Source organism: Pleurodeles waltl, chromosome 6 (genome assembly GCF_031143425.1).
Source record: "Pleurodeles waltl isolate 20211129_DDA chromosome 6, aPleWal1.hap1.20221129, whole genome shotgun sequence".
NCBI lineage: Eukaryota > Metazoa > Chordata > Amphibia > Caudata > Salamandridae > Pleurodeles > Pleurodeles waltl.
The window spans coordinates 1691017638-1691041753 of record NC_090445.1 but is presented as its reverse complement, the minus strand read 5'-3'; positions in this window follow the sequence as shown (position 1 = coordinate 1691041753).

The following is a 24116-nucleotide window of genomic DNA, read 5'->3' as shown; positions in this document are numbered from 1 at the left end:
CTGCAGTGTTCTCTCCGTGGAGTTCTTGTCGTGGGACTGGGCCTTGCCCCTTTGCACAGGAACCCTGTGATCCACGGACAGTGGTTGGACTACATTTAGTAGCTGTATATATTTTGAATATAGTTTATTTATTTATTGGGATTACTGGTGTCCATATTTCAATATATCTGCCCGTTTATGATCTCTTCTTTTGGTCTTTGCATTATTTCGGAGGGGGGTGGTTTGTGGGTTGTGACAGTGATCTGTGGGAATGCATTGATGTGTGTGTTGTAGTGGGTGTGGGTGGGTGGGTGTGTGCCGGTAATCTTTTCCCTCCCCTGTGTCGTAGGTGCAGTACTCACCGATGTCTTCCGCGCCGCCGGGCGTGCTCCTGGTATATGAGCAGGAATAGGAGTGCGGGGATGACCTGCAACTCTGGTTCCATGCTGCCGAAATCTCGCGTGGAGTGCGTAGAGGTGAGCGTTTTCCCGTTCGTAGTCTGTTTCCGCCGTGTTCTTATCGGCGGTGCTCCCGCCCCGGAAAAGGTGGCAGATTGGTGGGTCGTAATAGGGTGGGCGGTACATTGTCTGCCGCCTGGCTGTTGGCGGGAACCGCCGCGCTGTTTGTTGTACCGCTGTGGCGGGCGGAGTGTTAAGTTGGCGGGCTGTGTTGGCGGTTCCCGCCAGGGTCAGAATTGCATATTTTAGACCGCCGGCCTGTTGGCGGCTTGGCCGCCGCTTTATCACCGACCGCCAGGGTCAGAATGAGGGCCTGTGTCTCCAAGTTCAGCTACTTCCCAACCATGGACCTGGGGCTCCATTCATGGTTTTCTGTCAATTCTTCATCACACTAATAGTGAAGAATAGTAATTACAAAATTTGTGTCTCTATTAGTGTAATAAAAATGGAGTACAATTAGCTGGAATATGCCCTTCCCTGGCAGCTGAGGGAAGTAAAAATGCTTTTAAATGTATGTTGTGTGCATGCTTGGAGGAAAAAGTACGTATAGAGGTGAATGTGTGTGTATTTGTAAGTACGTGTGTGTGGGTGAATGTGGAGGTCAAAGTGCATGTGATGTCACTTCCGCACCCCTGGCATTTCAGTGAATTGAGCCCATGTTCCCAACATCACAAAATAACAAAAATACAGTCAACTAAGTAAAAAATCTCACTCAAAAACTGAGTTCTGGATTTGCAGAATAGAGTTTTAGTACAAAATTCAAAAGTACAAAAATAAAGAGTAAATGCCAGGAACGCACTCAATGAATAGGGTACTACAAAGAAATGCAAAATCAAAAATTAATCTAAATATAAATGGGCAGCAAAATCTGGACAGGAGCGGACATTATACCCAGTAGAACAAGAAAATCTCCTGCTCACCCTCAAAATCAAGGACTTTTATTTATTATTATTTCATATTATAATAAAAGAACCGCAAAATCATTGTAGTATGATCAAAAATGTTACATGCATAGCAAAGCAGAGCAGTCTCGTAAAACATCATATTGCCTTAACACCTAGGCACTATCCCACTACATGAGTAATTATTCTGCACACTCTAAGCTAAAGCCATCCAGAGATGGTGGAACAAACTAGATACATGAACGGCAACATATTATGAATAAACAGGGTGCAGTGAGCTAGCAGAGAGACCTTGGGACGTAGTTACAGTTTGTGACTGAACTGAGTAAATTTCACTGAAAACAGCGAGAACAATGACAACAGAAAAAGACAAATAATATTCTGCTTGACTATATGCTGCAGAAATGACAAGCAGTGAGATGTACAGGGTGAAGGCGGAGGACAGAAGTCACAAGAGTCAGCTGCGGCTCCTCCCCTATGGCGGAGGAACATCAACCCTCCTTTCCCCCCACCAGCAGCAGCAGCTGCAAAACCTGAATAATAATAATATAATAAACTATGTTTGTTATCGTTTTTTTTTCAAGGGGGCGAGGCAATAAGAGACGACAGGCAAGGAGGGGGAGTGGTGTGCAGTCCCCTCAGTGCGCATGTGGGTTTGGCCGGGCTTCTCAGGATGGACAAACCCACATGCTCACTGAGCTGTCTCCAACCTGAGCTCTGTTGCCGGGTTGGAGACAGCAGGCACAGGCTTCGAGTCTGCCTGGGAGCACAAATCGAGGGCACTCACGCCAAACCGTGACTCTGCTCTCATGCTGACAGCAGCCTGTGCCTTTGGTGGAGCCTGAAGACTGGCGTTGCGGCGATGTGGCAGGTAAGTTTCATTTTTTGTGTGTGTTGTTTCCCCCGTCACCCCTACCCCCTATTTTCCCCCACTCGCCAACTTGTCCCGACACCAGCCGCGACCACAAGAGTGACATGCATTTTTAGAAAATATGGTCACTAGGCCCAAACTGAAGAATAGTAGACAAGGGTCAGAAATTTTTTTTTTACACTTCACAGAAACATTGTTTCAAAATCATCAGTACTATATCAGTGTGTACAAGTATAGTCCAGCGTAAAACGTTGTTAATATTGCACAAACCATAAACATACAAAAATCTTCTAAACCAGTCTCCTACAGGTAAAATAACATGAGGTAAATATCTTTAACGTATGCTGACTGATCCAAACGGAGCCTTGTACGCCCACCACCCAAGGGACCTCCGGTGCATGTCTCTCTTCCACTACCTCCCACCATAAACCATGCTCTCTTTCTATGTTCTGTTTGCTAATGCTATTTATTCTGTATTCATGTTTTCAACCTGCTCTGCTGACTTGCTTCCCTTCCAAGTCCCACTTGTGTATATGACCTAAATAACCTAATTAAAGAAGGAACCTGAATTGTGTTACCCGTCAGGTCAGCCTTCTTTGTTTAAAAAAAGAGTGCACGCCTTCCCCGCTACAGCGAATCCTTCTCCCTGTATGGAGCATTCTCCTAACAAGACAATGATCTCTCGAAGGTAAGCATTGGGTGTTCGCGTGGTCTCTCAGCCCCTGTGCGCGCGCCCCTACCGCCTTCCCAGGATCTTAGCGCAGATCGATGGCCCTCCTTGCAGCACTTCTTATGAAGCTTTGGGATGATTCTTTCTGGCTAAATGAGAAGAAACATAATTGCTTCTCTGCCGCACCTGAACATCCAGATATAAAACTTATGGAAGTAATTAGCTCTTTTCTTCAGAGATGTTTTGGAATTTTTTATACTGGCTCACAGTACGGTGGAGAAGAACAATGGGCATTAAGGGCTTTGATTTCCAAATCTAATGCTATTTAGCCCCATGAGTTTAAAAAATGGAGCAATCGCTGGCCCCATACCAAGATGCAAATAATTTTAGGAAATAGGGTGTGTCTGTGCAACCAATAACATCACCTTGGTGGTAGATATTGGGAATTCATGTGAACCCATGATTTATATGCTGCTTTGTCCATGTCATTAATACCACTTGCACATGGGTTTGCATGGGCAGCTCCACAGTGGTTTGAGCTGCGTGTGCAAAAATTGGAGCAGGTGCAATTTTCACTCAGATGAAGGGACACAAGTGCTAATACAGGTCCAAACCAGTGCTTAATTAGTAAAATAATAAGTGCCAAGGTTTAGCTTAGAAGCCAATGGCCGGCACTAGGAATATCACGAGTACCGAAAACCAAGGTTGTGTTTCCTTGATTCCACCTCATGCATCTTTTATCCACCACCAGACACTCTCAGCCTCTTTATCTCACTGTTTCAATTACTTTTTCAGCCTTGCTTTCTCCATTTATCACTGTTTTCAGTCTTTCTCTTCCTCTTTCTTCCTCCCTTTTATATTTTTTTCTCTCACTATGGATCAAAATCTGTTCAGGACACAGAAGCACCAGTCCCCAAAAATAAGTGCTGGTGGACCCCACCTGCTAACCACAGGCTCATATTAAGCACTAGTGCAAATGGTGTTTAGAATATCAGAAACAGAAATATTGTGGGACAAAATATTGTGTCAAGAATAACGAGGACAAAAATATCGTACTGGTAAGTTTCTATAGGTAAGCAAAATGTTACTACAAATAACTCCACACATATGTACCTTGATGATATATCTGCAAAGTACATACAGTAGATGTGGACCTAAGAATAGTAAATATATACTTATCTATCTGCACTTCCCTTCTCAATATTTTAGTCTTCGATATTTTTTACATGATTTTCTGTCCACGCAATATTTTTGATTCAGATAGTCTGTCAGTGATCGGTTGTAAATGCTATTTGCACACATTTTACCACTTACACATGGGTCTAACTGACTCCATAACTCTTTCCATTTGCATTTCGCAATTTCTTAAATCCATGGTGACTCTGAGAATGGAAGAGAAGGCCTATGTTGCATCAGTGGGACAGAGAGAGTTTGAGGGCCATCTCTCTTTGAAGAACCTCTGAAATTCCTTGACAACTTGTTCCTTCAGTGACAGCCACTGCAACACTAAACAGTAGAATATACACTCTGGGGGTCATTCTGACCCTGGAGGTCCATGACCGCCATGGCGGAGGGCGGCGGAAGCACCGCCAACAGGCTGGCGGTGCTTCCTGGGCTATTCTGACCGCAGCGGTAAAGCCGCGGTCAGAAAAGGGGAACCGGCGGTTTTCCGCCGGTTTTCCCCTGGCCCAGGGAATCCGCCATGGCGGCGCTGCTTGCAGCACCGACATGGGGATTCCAACCCCCTTCCCGCCAGCCTGTTTCTGGCGGTGTCCACCGCCAGAACCAGGATGGCGGGAACGGGTGCCGTGGGGCCCCTGGGGGCCCCTGCACTGCCCATGCCACTGGCATGGGCAGTGCAGGGACCCCCTAACAGGGCCCCACAAAGATTTTCACTGTCTGCTTTGCAGACAGTGAAAATCGCGACGGGTGCCACTGCACCCGTCGCACCCCTGCAACTCCGCCGGCTCCATTCGGAGCCGGCTTCCTCGTTGCAGGGGCTTTCCTGCTGGGCCGGCGGGCGGCCTTTTGGCGGTCACCCGCCGGCCCAGCGGGAAAGTTGGAATGACCGCCGCGGTCTTTTGACCGCGGTGCTGTCATTCGGCGGTAATCGCATGGCGGGCGGCGACCGCCGCCCGCCGCGGTCAGAATGACCGCCTCTGTGTGCTATAGTCACTATTTCCATCAGTGACGTGCCTCGTATTCATTATGGAAATAGGTGTGTCTTCCAAGGTTCATCATAGTGACTTCCAATTTTATAGTGGCCCAGATCCAACTTCAGCTCCACACACACAGACCTCATCGTCCCTCTGGCCTGCTTGGTAACCTCTTGCCTTTCGTCTATAGGACCAGTCCAAACCCAACTCCACCACCCTCCTGGAAGACCTCAGCTTCCTGGGACTCACCCAGCAGGTGAATGACCAAACCCACGTGGCTAGACAGCTCCTCTACCCCATCTTCACCAACTTCTCCAAAATTACAGTAGACAAACCCACCCTCTCACTTGGATGGACTGCTCATTCATCCGCTTCAGCATGCACCTGCAAAAGTAGCTCAGAACTGCCAACACGTAGACTGTCTGATGCCAGTGACACAAAATTCCAGAGTAAATTGGATCTCCAGCCTCTGATCTTGATGCTTTCCCCACCACACTGACCTAGCAGATGCCTACACAAACCTCAACACATGGATCATCTCCTGCACAGACTCTCTGGCTCACCTGAGAGCCTTACCTACATCTCACACTAAAGTAGGCCGGCTAGAACACTGGGGACCTCTGACTCACAAATCTCACTACCAGCAGCTGGAGCGATGGTAGTATCACTTCCACGATTACACTCAAAATGTTTGTTATATATCAGTCCTCCAAACCTACCACAAGCACCTCAAAACCACCAGCACCTAGCCATCACTGAGCAAATTCACAACAGCTTCAATTCCACCAAAGAAGTCTTCTTCATCGTAAAAGGATTCATGGCCTTCCTTGCCAACTCAATGGCCATCACCCCTTTTGAGGAACTCTACATTTAACTATCCAATTACTTCTTGGAAAATATAAAAACCATCTACAACAACTTGGCTCCCCAACCAGGCCTCTCCACTTTCAAATCTCACTACCCTGAGCATCCTCCAGTCTAAAGACAGCAGCACCCGCTGAAAACCACCCTGAATTTCTGGCTAGCCATCCCTACCATGGCAACCATGAAAACTAAGCACTCCACCCATTCAGGAGCTCCCTTGGACAAGTGGTCACACTACATCTTTACCAAAGGATCCCAGATCTCACACTGATACTCAACCTATCTCTCTCCATCATCAATTACCCGAACTACTGGAAACACGCCACCATCATACTTTTTCTCTGAAAAATCCTCCAGCAGACCCCTTGACCAAAGCTAACTACTGGCCCATCTCACTCCTCTAACATCCAGTCAAAGTCCTGCAAAAGCTCAACAACGCCCACCTCAACACAACACATAGGGGGTCATTACAACCCTGGCGGACGGTGTTAAAGGTGCGGTAAATACCGCAAACAGGCCGGCGGGCAAAAAAAGGGAATCATGACCGTGGTGGAAACCGCCAACATAGACAGTCTCTTTAAAACTCCGACCGCCACGGCGTTACAGACAAGCAGCGCGGCGGTTACCACCAACAGACAGGCGGAAGACTATGTACCGCCCACAGTATCACAACCTACCAATCCGCCACCTTTTCCGGGGCGGATTCACCGTGGATAAAAACACGGCGGAAACAGCTTTTGCAATGGGAAAACGCTCACCTTAACACACTCCATGAGGAAGGAGGACACCATGGAGCTGGAATTACAAATCCTACCTGCCCTTGTCTTCCTGCTCATTTATGAACACCAGCAACGGCGGCGGCGAAGACAACGGTGAGTACTGCACCTACGACATAGGGGAGGGGGGAGGCAAAAGTCAGGGGGACACACACGCAAAACCCCCACCCTCGCACATTATAACACACACAGCTATGCATGTCAAAACATCACAGTAACAACCCACAACCCCCCCGGAAGACAACGGTGAGTACTGCACCTACGACATAGGGGAGGGGGGAGGCAAAAGTCAGGGGGACACACACGCAAAACCCCCACCCTCGCACATTATAACACACACAGCTATGCATGTCAAAACATCACAGTAACAACCCACAACCCCCCCGGAAGAATGCAAAGACCAAAGGAAATCAGTCGAAAAACTGTAATGTATCAAAATACAGTTACCAAATATATACAGATATATATATACACATTCAAAAGTATATACATTACGAGAAGCAGTGCAGGTATGCACATATCAATGTCCGTGCACCACTGGTCCAAAAATGCATGGGCGAGGCCCACAATAGATACCTGTCCACAAACGGAGAGAACACTGCTGGGGCATCAGATAGAAATACAACAGGCACCTCAGGGGGAAGGGAAGGGGGGGGCACCTCAGCCAGATTACAGCACCACGCCAGATCCACGACGGGGCTCCATGCCCATTGATGTATCCTGGGGAGTGCAAAGCCACAGTCTCTCAAGTCTTTACAGTGGTTGGTTTGCCCACTGAACAATCCTGGGAGTGCAAAGCCACAGTCTCTCAAGTCTCTACAGTGGTTGGTTTGCCCACTGAACAATCCTGGGGAGTGCAAAGCCACAGTCTCTCAAGTCTTTACAGTGGTTGGTTTGCCCACTGAACAATCCTGGGAGTGCAAAGCCACAGTCTCTCAAGTCTCTACAGTGGTTGGTTTGCCCACTGAACAATCCTGGGGAGTGCAAAGCCACAGTCTCTCAAGTCTCTACAGTGGTTGGTTTGCCCACTGAACAATCCTGGGGAGTGCAAAGCCACAGTCTCTCAAGTCTCTACAGTGGTTGGTTTGCCCACTGAACAATCCTGGGGAGTGCAAAGCCACAGTCTCTCAAGTGGATAACAGTCTCCAACGGTTCTGGAGGGGGAATGGTGCCCACACTGCATTTAGCTCCCCGTGACGGTTCCTGTACCGTCACAGTCCCAGCTGTACATGGGATAACGATGCTTGATGTGGCGGTGTTTCCTTGGTCAGCGGTGCTTTGCCATGGCGGTCTCTGATCTGTTCAGCAGTTCTCTGCCCTGTTTAGCGGTGCTGTGCCCTGTTCAGCGGTCTTCACCATGGCGGTGATTCCCCTGTTCAGTGGGGCTTTGCCATGGCGGTCTCTGATCTGTTCAGCGGTTCTCTGCCCTGTTCAGCGGTGCTGTGCCCTGTTCAGCGGTCTTCACCATGGCGGTTATTCCCTTGTTCAGTGGTACTTTGCCATGGCGGTCTCTGACCTGTGCATTGGTGTGTGGCATGATGGTCCCTTATTTCCCAGCGGGGCTGTGGCAGCCGGGGCCCGATACTCGTGCCCTCCTGGGCAATGACTCTGGCGGTGGTCTCCTGACCAGTGACGATACTCGTGCCCTCCTGGGCAATGACTCTGGCGGTGGTCTCCTGACCAGTGACGACGGTGCTGGCGGTGGCGTCCCGGCCGCCGGGAGGATGGTGCCCTTCTCCGCCGTGCTACTCTCACCAGACTGTGCAGACTTCCTCCGGCCCTTCACCACCTTTGGAGGAGTCACAGCTGACTCTGCAATCCCCCTGGGACCCTTGTGAGCAGTTTTGCCACCCGGAGTCTTCACTCTGTCCCGTCGGCCACTTTCCAACTTGAGATGCTTTACAGGGGGTGGACTGGCAGTGCTTTGACACAGTGTCACACTGCCTGCCCTGGTGGCCGGTGCACTACACACACCTGTAACACGCACCACTGGTACTGGAGTCTTTTTGACTGAGGTGCTACTACGGGACTTATGAATTGGAGGGATGGGGGTAAAGAGGTCAACGTTGCTGAGGGAGAGTTTATGACGAACACTGGGATGGGTAGCTGGAGGGGGGCTGGGAGTGGAGGAAGAGGAGGTGGTTGTAGGAGGTGTCACTTTAGGTGTTTTGGATGCAGGTGCAGGTACTGGAGGCTGTCGTGAGGTGGATGGATGTTGGGTGTGTGGGTGCCCGCGTTTGTGTACTTTGGGAGGGGGCGTCACAGACACACTGGGAGTGGACACAGGGGACGTGTAAATGGGAGTGGGGGTGGTGAGTGCAGGTGAGCGGGGTGTGGTGCTGGGTGTTCTGGCGCGAGTCCTAGTGCCTGTAGATGTAGTGCATGCAGGTGAGAGTGTAGACGACACTGGGAGGGAGGAGGGAGACGATGAGGAGGGGGACACAGTGGAGGCAGTGGATGTTGATGTGTCTGTATGTGTCTGCTGCTTGTGTGAGTGCCTGCGGGGTGTGTGGTGCCTATGTTTGCCTGAGCTACATTTGTGTGTTGAGGTGTGTGCATGCTTGTCTGTTGGTGTGCTTGGGATAGGCTGGGGTACAGGGGATTGGGTCTGGGTGGAGGAAGTTGGAGGGGGGAGGCTAGACACAGGGACAATGGCTGCCATCAGTGCTGAGGCCTAAGATTGCAGGGTTCGATGAAGGGCAGCCTGACCAGAATGAATGCCCTCCAGGAATGCATTACCGTGTTGCAACTCCCTTTCTACACCCTGGATGGCATTCACAATGGTAGAATGCCCAACAGTGAGTGACCTGAGGAGGTCAATGGCCTCCTCACTGAGGGCAGCAGGGGTGACAGGGGCAGGGGCTGAGGTGCCTGGGGCGAGGGTGATGCCCACCCTCCTGGGTGAGCGGGCATGGGGCCAAACGCTGAGGGGCTGCTGGGAGGGCGGTGCTGGTAGGGGAGGTGGCGGCTGTACCTGTAGAAGTGTGGGTCACAGATGGTGCCGCCACCACAAGGGAGCTCCCATCGGCAGACGAGTCCGTGTCGCTGGTTGGTGATCCGTTGCCCGACGTGAAGCTCCCCTCGCCCTCCGTCCCACTGGTGCATTCTGAGTCCGTGGTGTGGCCCTCCATGGCCATGTGGGATGCAGTTCCCTCGTGCTCCGGTGCCACTGTACCTCCGCCTGATGATGCTGATGCACAAAAGAACATGGAGAGCAGAAAAAGGGGGGGGGGACGACAGAAGAAAGACAGGTTGAGTGCATGGCATACCGCTACCGTTGGCGGACAATACAGACACAGCAGCCCCCTGCACTACGCCGTGCTCCTGGCCTCTACAGATGCAATTCCTGGGATATGGCCTACATCGCTATGGTGGACATCTGCACACATGGATGCCACAGGGGCATGTATACCTGTACTTGGCACTCTACTGCAGTGGGGTGGAGTGCCACATGGCCTGCATTACGGAGGGGCCTAGCCTATGGAAGTCGCCCTGGCCTAGGGAAACCCACAGCCCGCCACCCACACCTAGACCCCTCAACTGCGCGAAAAGTCCCCAGAATGATTGTGTACTCACCCCCTTGTGTCTGCTGTGATGCCCTCAAGCACCCATCCAACTCAGGGTAGGCCACCGCCAGGATCTGGAACATCAAGGGGTCATGGGGCAACGGGCACCCCTCCCACGTTGGGAGGCCATCCCCAGCTGAGCCTCCGCGGTCTTCTTGCTCCAGCGGTGAATGTCCTCCCATCTTTTACGGCAGTGGGTGCGCCGTCTCTGGTGGACCCCCAGGGTCCGGACATCCTTAGCGATGGCACGCCAAATGTCCTTCTTCTGGTGGGCGCTGACCTACATGACATGCACAGGGGAAGAAGAGAAGTCATTAGCAAGAGCACCGTCGAAGTGAATGGCCCCCATCCCTGCCCTTGCCATGTGGCACATGCATTCACAGTCCTTCATGTTCACTGCACTCTGCCCCCTTCCCTCTTACAACCAGCCCTCTCCACCCAGGCATAGCCCATACAACGTGCTCCCTGTGTACTTACCTGTTGGTCTGGAGGACCGTAGAGTAGCGTGTACCGGGGGAGGACCCCGTCCACGAGCTTCTCCAACTCCTGAGCAGTGAAGGCAGGGGCCCTTTCCCCAGATGCAGCAGCCATTGTCTCTTCCAGACCGAGGTCACAGCAGCACTTGCAGTGTAGGTCCTCTCCTGTCGAAGATCAGGTATCAAGTGATTGAACAGATAGAAAATGGCGGTGACGTCCGCGGCGGTGACGTCCACGGCGGTGCGTCTCATCACCGCCGGCGCACTTCATCATTGGCTCCTGGGACCCATAGGGTCCAATGTTAACCAATGCAGCTTTGCGTCGCGGTCTTCGACCGCCTACCGCGACGGTGTACCTCACATCCCACTGTCCCAGTTTAGAGGTCAGGCAGCCGCCATTTCAGGGGCCCACATGGCTTAATTTGCAACTGCGTCACACATACCTGGGCCTACACTCGACACACATACAGGAAGATTTTTGTCTTTGGTGTCGTGTTCTGTATATCTGTGGGTACATACCTGGGATTTTGGTGACTCTGTGGTCGCTGTTGTGCTTCCTAGTCCCCGTCAGCTTGGACATTTCAGAAGATGGCGGAATCCTCCGGTGTACCGACCGCTGGTGGACCTGTTGACAATGGAGGAGCGACATTTACTCATCACCTACAGGTTTGACCGTGCCACAATCCTAGAACTGTGTACCCAGTTGGAGCCAGACCTGATGTCACCAATCCGCCATCCCACAAGAATCCCCCCTCAAGTGCAGGTGCTGTCAGTGCTCCATTTCCTTGCAAGTGGATCGTTTCAGACAACAGTGGCCATGGCATCAGGGATGTCCCAGCCTATGTTTTCCAACGTGTTTTCCAGAGTGCTGTCTGCCCTGCTGAAACACGTGAGGAGCTACATCGTTTTCCCTCAGGTGGAGGATTTGCCAACAGTGAAAGGTGATTTCTATGCCCTTGGACATATCCCCAACATCATAGGTGCTATTGATGGGACCCATGTAGCTCTGGTCCCCTCCCACAGTAGTAAACAGGTGTACAGGAACCGGAAGAGTTATCATTCCATGAATGTACAGATGGTATGTTTGGCAGACCAGTACATCTCGCAGGTAAATGCTATGTTCCCTGGCTCAGTGAATGACGCCTACATCCTGCGCAATAGCAGCATCCCTTATATGATGGGTCAACTCCAGAGGCACCGGGTGTGGCTATTGGGGGACTCTGGTTACCCCAACCTGTCCTGGCTATTGACCCCAGTGAGGAATCCCAGGACCAGGGCAGAGGAATGCTACAATGAGGCCCATGGGCGGACTAGGAGGGTGATCGAACGCACCTTCGGCCTCCTGAAGGCCAGGTTCAGGTGCCTGCATATGACAGGTGGTTCCCTATTCTACTCACCAAGGAAGGTGTGCCAGATCATCATCGCGTGCTCGATGCTTCACAATCTTGCTTTGCGACGCCAGGTGCCTTTTCTGCAGGAGGATGGTCCAGATGGCGGTGTTGTGGCAGCTGTGGAGCCTGTGGGGCCTGTGGACAGTGATGAGGAGGACGCTGAGGAAGAAGACATAGACACAGGGAGTCAGTCATACGGCAATATTTCCAGTGACACACAGGTGAGAACAGTTTTCTTTTTACCATTACATTCACTTTCACACTTCTACCTCTAACCTGTCTGTCATTTCATAGCAGTATTTGGTCACTGAGTTGTACCTTTTCATTACAGTTTCACAGGTGTGGTTAGCAACGTGTGTCATCTGCTTGCATCCTTCAAGGACTTGTGATGTGTGACATAGGTATGTTGGCTATAAAAATGGAAAGCATGTTGACACTGTCATTGATTATACATACTTACCAAATCACAGACTGACTCTAGATTGTTTTGTGGTTCAAGGGTGTTTATTTCAGTGCTCAAAAATGGAGGGGGTAGTGATATGGTGATGGGGGACAGCGTAGGAATGTCCATGGCAGAGTCCAGTCCATTAGTCACACAGGTGAACTGACCATATGGGCATAGGAAGTGGAGATGGGGCAGTTCCAATCGGGACAGGGTAACAAAGTGAGACAGTGGGAGGACAATCACGGTGGTCTCATTTCCTGGCGGGGGTCTTGCCATCTTGCTCTGTCCTGTTCCTGGATCTCAGGGACCGCTTGCGTGGTGGTTGTCCGTCTGCAGGGGGTGGGGTGCTGGTGTGGTGGTCCTGTGGCGGGGCGTCCTGTCCACTAGCGCCGGCGGAGGTGGTGGGCAGTTCATCGTCCATGCTAGTGTCAGGGGCCCCTTGGAGTGCCACGTGTCCCTCATGGTCTTTTGTATGTCCTTCAGCACCCCAACGATGGTGCCCAGGGCGGAGCTGATGGTTCTGAGCTCCTCCCTGAACCCCAAATACAGTTCGTCCTGCAGGCGCTGGGTCTCCTGAAACTTGGCCAGTACCGTCGCCATCATCTCCTGGGAGTGGTGGTATGCTCCCATGATGGAGGAGAGGGCCTCGTGGAGGGTGGGTTCCCTTGGCCTGTCCGCCCCCTGTCGCACAGCAGCCCTCCCAGTTCCCCTGTGTTCTGTGCCTCCGTCCCCTGGACCGTGTGCCCACTACCACTGCCCCCAGGTCCCTGTTGTTGTTGGGGTGGTGGGTTATCCTGGGTTCCCTGTAGTGGTGGACACACTACTGATTGACGTGTCCTGGGTACGGAGGTATGGGCCCGCTGGGTGGGTGCTGTGCTGGTGTTACCAGAGGGTGGAAGGTCAGTGTTGGGCTGTGCCTGTGCAAGGGGAACCGACTGTCCCGAGGCCCCCGATGGTCCGGGCTGGTCATATGGATCCAGTATTGCAGAGCTGCTGTCGTCACTGTGGGCCTCTTCTGTGGGTGGAGTGGAGTTGTCTGGACCCTCCGGTGTGGTGACGTTCCGTAGTCGTCCTGCAGGGATATAAGAGCATGATTAGTGCATGTGTGTGAGTAATGGTGTGCAATGAGTGGGTGTTTGTGTACCCCAGTGCAAGCATTCCTGTGTGTGGGTTTGTGTGATGATGGTTAGGGGGTTGTTCTGGGTATGTGCAGTGAGCATGCTTTGGTGAGGGCTGACCATGCTTTGTTTTTCCATGCGGGGCTTGGTGTTGGGATGGGTGGTTTGTGTTATGAGTACATTAGTGAGGAGTTGGAGTGATAGGGGAGGGGGTGAGGGTGGGGGTGTGTGATGGCATGCAGGTAGGATGGGGGATATAATAGTTGAGATTTAACTTACCAGTGTCCATTCCTCCACCGACTCCTCTGAGGCCCTCTGGATGCATGATGGTCAAGACTTGCTCCTCCCAAGTTGTTAGTTGTGGGGGAGGAGGTGGGGGTCCACCGCCAGTCCGCTGTACCGCGATGTTGTGCCTGAATACCACTGAACGCACCTTCCCCCGTAGGTCGTTCCACCTCTTCCTGAAGGCCTTCTGATTTCTTGGATGCTGTCCCACTGCGTTGACCCTGTCCACGATTCTTTGCCATAGCTCCATCTTCCTGGCTATGGATGTGTGCAGCACCTGTGAGCCAAATAGCTGTGGCTCTACCCGTAGGATTTCCTCCACCATGACCCTGAGCTCCTCCTCGGAAAACCTGGAGTGTCTTTGGCGTGACATGAGGTGGTGTGGGTGATGTGTGGGGTGGTGTAAGTGTTGATGTGTGTGGTGATGTATAGTGGTGTGTGGTGTGTTGTGCGTGTAATGTTGTGTGGGTGATGGTGTTGTGTGCCTCTGTGTGGTGGGGTTGTCTATTGCTGTGCTCTCTCTGTCGCCTTCGTCTCTAATTTTTGGTCGTAGGGGTTTGTGGGTGATGTGGGTGTGTGTTTTATATTGTGTTGGGTGTGTGGGAGTGGTGTGTGTATGTGTATCAGGTGTGTGTATTTTGAATTGTCCAATGTGGCGGTGTTTTGGAGATGTGTGTGTATTTTGAGCGTGGCGGTGTGTACCGCAAATGGAATACCGCGGTTGAAAGACCGCCGCGTGATTCGTGTGTCGTGATAGCATGGGCGTGTTTCTGTTGGTGTGACGTGGAGGTTTTGTTTTCACCAGTTTATCACTGACCTTTGGTGTTGCGGTCTTGTGTGGGTGTCTGAATTTCGGCAGATTCCGAGATGTGGGTCATAATAGCTGTGGCGGAATTCTGCGGCCGCGGCGGTGTTTTGGCGGTCTTCTACACGGCGGTAAGCGCCTTTTACCGCCAATGTTGTAATGAGGGCCATAGACCCTTCACAATGTGACTTCAGACTCATTCACAGCACCGAGACAGCCCTCATTGCAGTCACTGACTACATCTTCCTCATCATGGACATAGGTGGCGCAAAACCTTATCCTACTAGACTTCTTGGCAACATTCAACATGATCCCCCTCCTCATCCTCATCCAATGTCTCCGCAAGAGTGGAATTAGTGGAACTGCCTCAAAGTCAGCAGTGACAAAACCAAAGTGGTTTTATTCAGCAAAAGCACATTTTTCTGGTCCCTGTCCTAGTGGCCCTCTGAGCTAGGACCGACCCCCTGTTCTTTCAATGCTGTCATGAACTTGGGCATTGTGATCAACAGCCAAACGTCTTTGCCCAACCAGGTCAGTGCTATCACATCCTCCAGCTCTCACACCATCAAACTACCCAGAAAAGCATTCAAGTTGCTCACTTTAGGCACCCTCTATTACACAAACGGTGCACTTTCTCTGTTTGGGTCACGCTGCACCCTAAAATAGGGGCACCGGGCGCAAACAGAGAAAGTGGGCCCTGATACATTGGGCTCCAGGACAGCTGCACACTTGCGCTGCCCTCAAGGCAGCACATTGAAGTGAACGATGGAGAGGATTTAAAGCACCCGCTCCGTGTTTCACTGTGGTTCCGGCAACCTGCCTGCACTTTTAAGGGGGATTAGAGATCCCCTTTGCAGGCAGGTGCTGTGAGTGACTGCACCCATCTGCAAGGGGATGTCTGGGAGCCCCTTTCCACCTCTAGAGGGATGTCATCACGTGGCACACTGACAGTGCACTACCTTCTAGGTGGTGCACTGTCGGTGTGCCTCCCGACAGCTTGTTTGCCTTTCTCCCCGCGTCTATAATACGGCACGGGCACAGAAGCAAAGGGATTCCCTCACGCCCCCATGCAAATGAGGGAACGCGCTCTGCTGATAGTGCTGACGCTATATGTGCACCACCGCTATCTGTATTACAGGGAGGGCCCCTTGGGGCTAGTTCTGTAATACCAAAGTGCCCCGGGGGCGAGCGAAGCAGGCTCACACGGCCATTGATCCCCAGGAGCACTTCGTGAAATAGGCCACTGGTGATACTGGGCCCAGTGTTCCCACAAACCATAATCCTGGGCATGAAACACCGGTCCCTTTGGGTTCCGCGTGAGCAGAAACCCCTCCTCTCGGGAACACCCCTCTGGACAAGTTATAATTCACCCCACTGAAGCCATCAAATGAGGCAGGTAAACAGGAACCTTAAGTCCAGCTCCAAAAAACATTTGAAGAGACCTCAATAATTACATGGCTATTAACATATGTCATCATCACTGATATCTTCAAAGGCACAGGTTAGACGTTTTATTATTTATTTTTTAAATGTATCTACTGAGGATGTCACATGGTACCGCTAACCTTAGCTCTACATTTGCTTAATTATTTATTCATTTTTAGCTTTGTTATGCGCAGACCTGGCAGCTCATTTAATACTGAATCAACAAAGTTTTAAAGTATTGTAATAACGGGATCGTTATTAACCTCCTCAGTGGTGGTCAACATATCGACCCTCAAAGGATGAAGGCCTGCGGCATCACCACTGCAATTCAAACCTGAAGCCCAAGTGTAAGAGAAGCGATGGGATGCGAGCTGTCGGCACGCAGAATAGCTGACGTGGCACTGTAATAACAAACGTTATTTAAACTGAGTTTCATTTTTTTCTAAATCAACAGTGTAATTAGGAAAGTAGCGGGAGGTAGAGGTCACTCTGTTAATTTAACAGAGAAAATGCACACGCCTCAAAGAAATATAGCACCAGTTAAGAGGTTAAGATCTGCTCCACGGAAATTAGATAGGATTTCTCTCTTACAGTAAACTAAGGATCAGCACATTTTGGATATTCTCTTTAGCAAAGCATCCCTCTTTTTTTATGTGTAACTCACTTAGCGCCTAATTATATAATCTTCACAATGGTGGGCGCTACCTGCAGTAGGCTAAATTCCACATCAGGAGATTCTGCTTCCGTCAACCACAACAGACAACATGGGGCAGTGAGGCAGCCATCTCCAGCCTCTGTGAGGGTTGGGGTTTGACTGGTAACACGTACACGTTCAAATAAGGTGCGCTGGGAGTATTGTCAGGAATCTTGATCACGTGCATATCGTCTAAAAAGTTCTGCCCTGCAGTAGCAGGGCTGGTATGTCAATACTGTACTTTGCCAATGCTGATTTCTTTCTAGTCTTTGTCCTTTTAAGGCCTGTCCCGGAGTCAGCTTTAGTTGTCTCTCCAGCCTCACATCCTCAGAAATTCAAACATAATAACATGTGCAGATATATACAGAGGGGGCTTGGGTCATCTCTCTCCAACCATTGGTCTGTTCAACTGTCACTCACATTTTGCTACTGCCAATCGCAGCATGCATGTGGGAGGAGGTCAGCCCACTTCAGCCGTGCACTGTGAGCTCAGCATTTTTCCTGTTAACACATTCATATCCGCCAGAAATGAAGTGCACTTTACTCTAGGGCTCGTAGGCCAACACCATACTTTGCCAGTGTTTTTTTCTTTCTTTATCTTTTCTTATCGTTTTTGTAATCATGTGTGTTAAAACTATGTCTTCAGGTTACAATAATACAAGGCCAATAATATATTTTATTGCACCTACAAGAATTATACCTTCTAGTGTTCAATAAAATTAAAGAGAGTTTATATAACTGCTTTTATTACACTTGGGCACTAGGAAGCACTGGTACTGTTCTATTAACATTTTGTGTGATGGCTATTTTTTTAATATATTTTTATTATTTTTTTTGTATATAAGATAATAACTCATGTGCCACAGTAACAACATAATACTTTGGTAGAGAAAGCTACCTGGTGTGCTAGTTTCTAATCATATACATCTAGGATAGTATCATCACTTACAGGTTATGTGCACACAATTTAAGTAGAAACAGAAAGAAAGGTAAATGAGGAAGAGGAAAAAAGCAAACCGCATTCTTCAATGCAACATACATTATATTGTTGTCACTGACATTTTCACTGCTGGCAGTCTGAGGCATCGTTGACATCAAAACAAGGGCCCATTTTTAAAAGTCTAGGTATGAATGCTGTTCAGTGGTCTATGTCTATTTCTATTGCGTACAGTCCATCCATTATAATCACACCAAGTGTCCCCAGATACTCCCGAATCTTACTGTACATGCATATCCAGCCTTAAAACATTAAACTACATTTCACCTGGAACTAGTTTCAGGGGGGACGTTCATCATTCTTGGCTTCCATTTTCAACACAAAAGCATCCCATCCTTCTCCTCCCTTGGCTGGTATACCTCGTAATTTCATAGTTGAGTAATAAGCAGCTTCAGCACGTGCCCATGTTAATAGTACCCTCAGCCACCCCCTCATATCCGAAGCAGCCTGTGCTTTCCAGTACATGGCTACTTGGCGTTTAAATAGAACTAAGGCCAAGTCGATGAACTTGTGTATGTGATTGGCCTTTGGATTGCGTGTTCGGATTCCCAATATGCAGGTTTCTGGGGAGAGTAGCAAGGTGTGTTCAGTAATTTCGCTAATGATTTTTATGACCAGGTCCTAAGCATGCTGAAGAGTTGGACAAGCCCATGGATGGTGATAGAAGCTCGACCCCAAAGATGTGAAGCTGGGACATGCCGATGTCGTCCCTGGAAACATGCGAGCTATTCTATGTGGGGATAGGTATGTTTGATGCAGGTAGTTGAACTGCGTATATCGGAAGCCCGCATTGTGAGAAATGTCTTTTATCTGTCTCAATGCTTGTGTCCATTGACTGTCGGTTAACGGGGAAAGACAGTACCACATCCCACCTTGTCCACACCTGTGTGAGCTCCTTGGAAGCTGTGTGCTGTAGCGCCAGGTAGATGCTGGTATTGGCATGTCGGGTACTCCCATTTGTGAGTTAAGTGTGCAATATCTGGGAACAAAGAGGCTCCCTCCCCCCTCCCCCCACATGATCAGTAACCATAGTTGCAGCACGTAATATGTCAGGAAATGACCAACAGGAATTTGAAATGCATCTCTGAGGTCTTGAAATGACAGAAGTGCCCGATCCCTATAGAAGTCTCCCAGCGTCAGGAGACCCACTGTTTTACACATTTCCACCACAGCCCGACTGGTCACAGTTGCCAGGCCCGGTGTCTGGCATAATGGGGTCAGGGGGGAATATGGCAGTGCATCATCATGCTCCACAACATATCCTGCCCAAAACAAGTGGGCCACCCTCATCTGCCTACATTGTACAATATGGCGTGATCTCAGAGACATTAACCATGACTACAGTGGAGTGCCACGAAGCACCTTCTGGAACCGGGGTCTCTCAGAGCAGTCATCAGATCCCAGCCACCTCATTGGCCACTGAAGTTGGGCCGCCGCGTAATACCATTCATAATTGGGTGCCGCCAGTCCCCCATCTAGTTATGGCTTCTGTGGCACTGGCAAGGTTACTCGTCTTCTGCCCCAAATCAATTCGGTTAGTATACTGTGCACCTCTTTACAAAAGGTTCTGTGCAGGTAGAGCAGAAGAGCTGAAAAATAATATAGTATCCGAGGTAACACTAGCATCTTACCTATTGCGACTCACCCTACCGGAGACAATGGAAGGGAAATCCAAAAAGGCAGAGACTTGCACATTCCCCTTAGGACATTGTTCAAGTTGGTATCACTCAGATCGTCTGGGTTATGATAAATCTGTATCCCTAAGTATTTAAAGGTGTTGTGACACCATCTTAGGCAGCAGTTGAGAAGAAGATCCCGTTCCGGCTCTGGTACCAGTGCTAACAGATATTTACATGACTTATCCAAGTTCAGTCTTAAACCAGACATCTCACCAAACCTCTCCATCAAGGTCATTAAGTGTGTAAGTGTACAGGGGGCGTCACGCAGGAACGCTAACGTGTCATCCGCATACAGGGATACCACATGATGCTCCTCATGGATTGGTATACCCCATTGTCCCACCCGGAGTCGCAGCTTACATGCCAAAGGCTCCATGGTGAGAGCACACAGCAGGGGAGGGAATAGGCATCCCTGCCGGGTACCTCGATGCACAGCAAAGGCATCTGATATAGTAATACCTGTGCACACCCTCATCATCAGACCCCCATAGAGTGCCTTAATCCAGCTTATAAAAACAGGGCCAAAGCCCATCAGCGTAAGTGTGGCTATTAGGAATCCCCATCCCAGGGTATCAAATGCCTTCTCAATATCCAACGACACCGGACACATTCCACTGCCCTGATACGATGGAGCTTATGTGATGGCTATTTTTACAATAAAATTAAAACTTTCACACTGCGAATAGAAGCCAGGCATAGATGAGTATCTGCTACACCTTTGTGCCCACCCATGGTCTCACTGTTCATTGATGATAGATAGAAATGTTTTCCACAAAGTGTGCACCCACACTGCCCAGGGTGAAGGTGGAAAGTATTTTTTCCACATCTACCTGGGCTTACAGGAGACAATGTTTTGTTACTCAAGCATAACCTGTAAATATAAAGCAATCTATGCAAAAACATAGTAAAAACTGTACAACTTTTGTAAAACTTAAATAAACCTTACATTTCTTTCAGACAGTAGGTACTAAAATGGGGGGTCAATGGTTAGGAAACAGAGGGGCGCTCTCACAATCAGGACACGCGGGAGATTTACATTGCCTTAAGTGGAATAGAAAATATTCTTCTAATGAGTATAGTCAGTCTTGAATCTTATTCAGGCACTTGTATATGGCATGTAGGAAACCTCATGATCGCCGATTGGTCTGTGGGCCACTCCCAGGCAGGGACTGCCCTTCAAGTGATATTAGAGAGGACATTCTATAATTGTGTCACTTAATACAGACTGAGAGCAGATCTTCCTTCACCTATCAGTAGAATATTGCACAGGGGACCTTAATATATGAGCCGGAATGCCTAGTTAGGCATTTATGTGGTTCTGAAGCTCCATGACAGTTAGGAACCAATAAGTAAGAATTGGAAATACCACTGACAATGAAAGATTTTACTTGCGGCACAACCCAGTGATAGACCAATACCGCGCGTCCTTAACATCAACATGTGTCTTCTACAGTGGTACCGTGGTTGTCTTGCAACACCGAACACAAACTGAGATATACACGTCAATACACACATCAACAGAAGTAGGTCTGGACCTAATCTTGTTTTTGGGGTGCAGGTTGGGTGAGTTGCGACTCTCTTAGAAGCTATTGGTGAGATTCAAGCAACTTTAGAGGCCTTGATGATCACTCAGGGAGATCTGATGCCTTTGCGGTTGATTAATTTAAGTATCTAATTAAGAGTATGGATAGAGCAGGCTTTAAATGCAGACAAAACAACAAGAACGTAAGTGACAGACAGGCCTGACTGAGCTGATATTGGCTAAGAATTGAATGCTCGACTGTGGTTACAATGCAAATCCAGTGTGTATCACCTTTAAGAAGACATATGTGGGAATGCTGTGCAGGTCTGTGCTGCAAAACAGTGTGTTGCGTCTTGGAGCACCCCCATTGCACTAAAAAAGCTAAATGCGTTTAGTTGCCAGACTAGTTATTGGTCTAAGGCTGCTGCCTTTCAAGGTCTTATGGAACCATTGCCCCTAGGTACAAGCTATGCACCAGGGCACTCAGTTCTTGATAATGTGAGACAGTGCTAAGAGCTGAGTTCAAATAATATATTCACTGACACCAAAAAAACAGGTAAAAACTGAGTTTTGGTTCTGGCTCAAATGTGGTACACCACGGAAATTCACCCGTTACGGCATGCAATGCACTCAACCCACTGCTGCCAGCCTTGTGTTTTCCACACCTCTAACTCTCTACCACCTGTGCCCTGAGGATCAAACCCCTAAGTAGTGTCTCCCCTTGTATCCACTGCATTAAAGTCAGGAATCACAACCAAGTTATGAATGATTCACAAAATGGCTGTCAAACCCTGAGCAAAAGTGGCTGCTCAAAGGACCACCATTGTTTTTAATATCTGAATCATACACCAGAGTCTATATTTTTCCATTTGTGTGAGACTTGAATTTTCCATGCCTCTGTGTACTCCTCAGCACTCTTCTGGTGTCAGACACCTCTTATGGTGAACGTCGACAGCTGTGGAATTTTATTTCCACAGCATAAAAATTATGAAGCCAGATTGATTCAAAATAGTGGTGAGCCCTTCCCCAGCCAATCACATTTTATCAACAAAGGCATAATTTGCAGATATAAAAAAACTATTAACCTTTTCAACCCACTTGACAGCTATTATATACACTTATATCTCAAAAACCACTGAACAGAATTACACCAACCCCACAAAAGCATAGTTTCCGAGCAAACTTCTAGTTTCATGCCAACTTTGGTGTAAATCCATTCAGCTGTTTTTGCTGTAGGTGCAAGCAAAATTCCCTCAGGGAGCTAAAATAGGAAAATATATCTTTTTTATCCCCATTTAACTTTTTCGCTGCCCAGGTCTGAATGAAAATTGTCACGCTGGACCTTAGATGACTAAGTAAAGTGACTTCCAGACTTGGTGCAGATTTGTCCATAGGCAATTGAAATATGTCTTTTCAAAGAAAAGTGTGGGGGAATCTTAATTACACAGTGGCTAGTGCCACTCTGTAATTATGGGCCTTTGCTTTTTTAATCTGTAAAACAGCCTGATGTAGACAATGGTTGCCCTGATCAGAAAATACAATAGCAATGTGGTACCTCTTTTTGAAGGGCACAGTGTATAGAGACCTGAGTTAGCACTGCCAAAAGAGTATTTCCTCGGTGCACTATATATGCATAAAGAGGTCTGTGTGTGTTCTCTTAGTAGTCTCAATGCTTAGCATAATCAACACAACTAAACAACTCAGTTCAAGCCCTGCCTATGAGTCTGAAACAGTGAGACATCACAACAGTCTCTTACCAATAGAACTGACACCCACATAAGTTCCCTGCACTCTCCTAAAACCTCCTCTAACAAGAAAATACCTGGGCAAAGAAAATCATGAATATTTAAAAACATGCAATATTCAGATGAGGAAAAGCTTATTCACGCCATTGCGGCTTTTTTAAATCTCAGTGTCAAGATTATGGGTCTGATTTAGATATTTGTAGACGGGTTACTCCATCACAACGGTGAAGGATATTCCATCCGCTGAAATCTAAATCTCATAAGAATATAATAGGATTTAGATTTCAGTGGACGGGATATCTGTCTCCGTCGTGACAGAGTAACCCATCCGCCAATATCTAAATCAGTCCCTCTGTAAAAAGAATCTGGAGCTGGTGGGCACAGTTAACGGTTATGTTCAGCGAGAAGACCTATGGAGTCAATTTTTCACAGAAAAGGGATGCAGGTTCAGAAGCAGAGCAAATTTGGTAGGAAACATAGGAAGGAGCCTCAAAGAGAACACTGAGCAGAAAATCATGAGAGAGGGTTCATGGAGGAGGAAAGGTAAAAGGCCTGACAGAAGGAATCTGTCATAGCACATGTTCGACTGGTCCTCCTAGGACATCCAAAGAGAAAGGAGTATGAGAATGGAGAGGGCTGGAAGGCGATCACCCTATGTGCCACTGTGGCAAGTTTTATAGAGAGTGGAGATGATTGAAAGTAGGATGGTGGTGGTTTGTATGAGTGTTGTTGCTATTTGTGTGAGGTAATTGAAAATTCACAACAGCAGTGATTTCCAAGAAGCTACACCGCTGACTGAAGGGGGAAGTGTCACCACTGAGGATTACTCGAAGATCAAGGGAAGGGGTTTCAGGGAAAAGAAGAGTCCTGCTCATGATGTAGAAATTACAAACACCTGAAACTGGATACCGTTAGTAGTCACTGCTCCTTCACCAGCTAGTCATAGTTGCAGCTACTACTTACATCCATATTGATAATAGTACTCAATCATGTTTCCTTCTTCATTTCACAGTCAACAAATCCCACAACTATTGTTTAAATGTTGTACCTTGCTGCTTCCAAAAGGTGAGGACTGTGTGACCCAAGGTGTTTAGGAGAGTCAGAAAAAAAATGCAATTGACCTCAATGTTCCATTATTTTTCGAGAAAGAAATAGTTGCAGGTTCTTAGGCTACATGTATTCTTTTTTTGGTGATAGATATTGCTCTTTAACATACATTCACCTGGCATTTTAATAACTCCACATCCAGGATATCAACGTGGTGTTATTGCACACTGTGCCCAGGTGTGGAC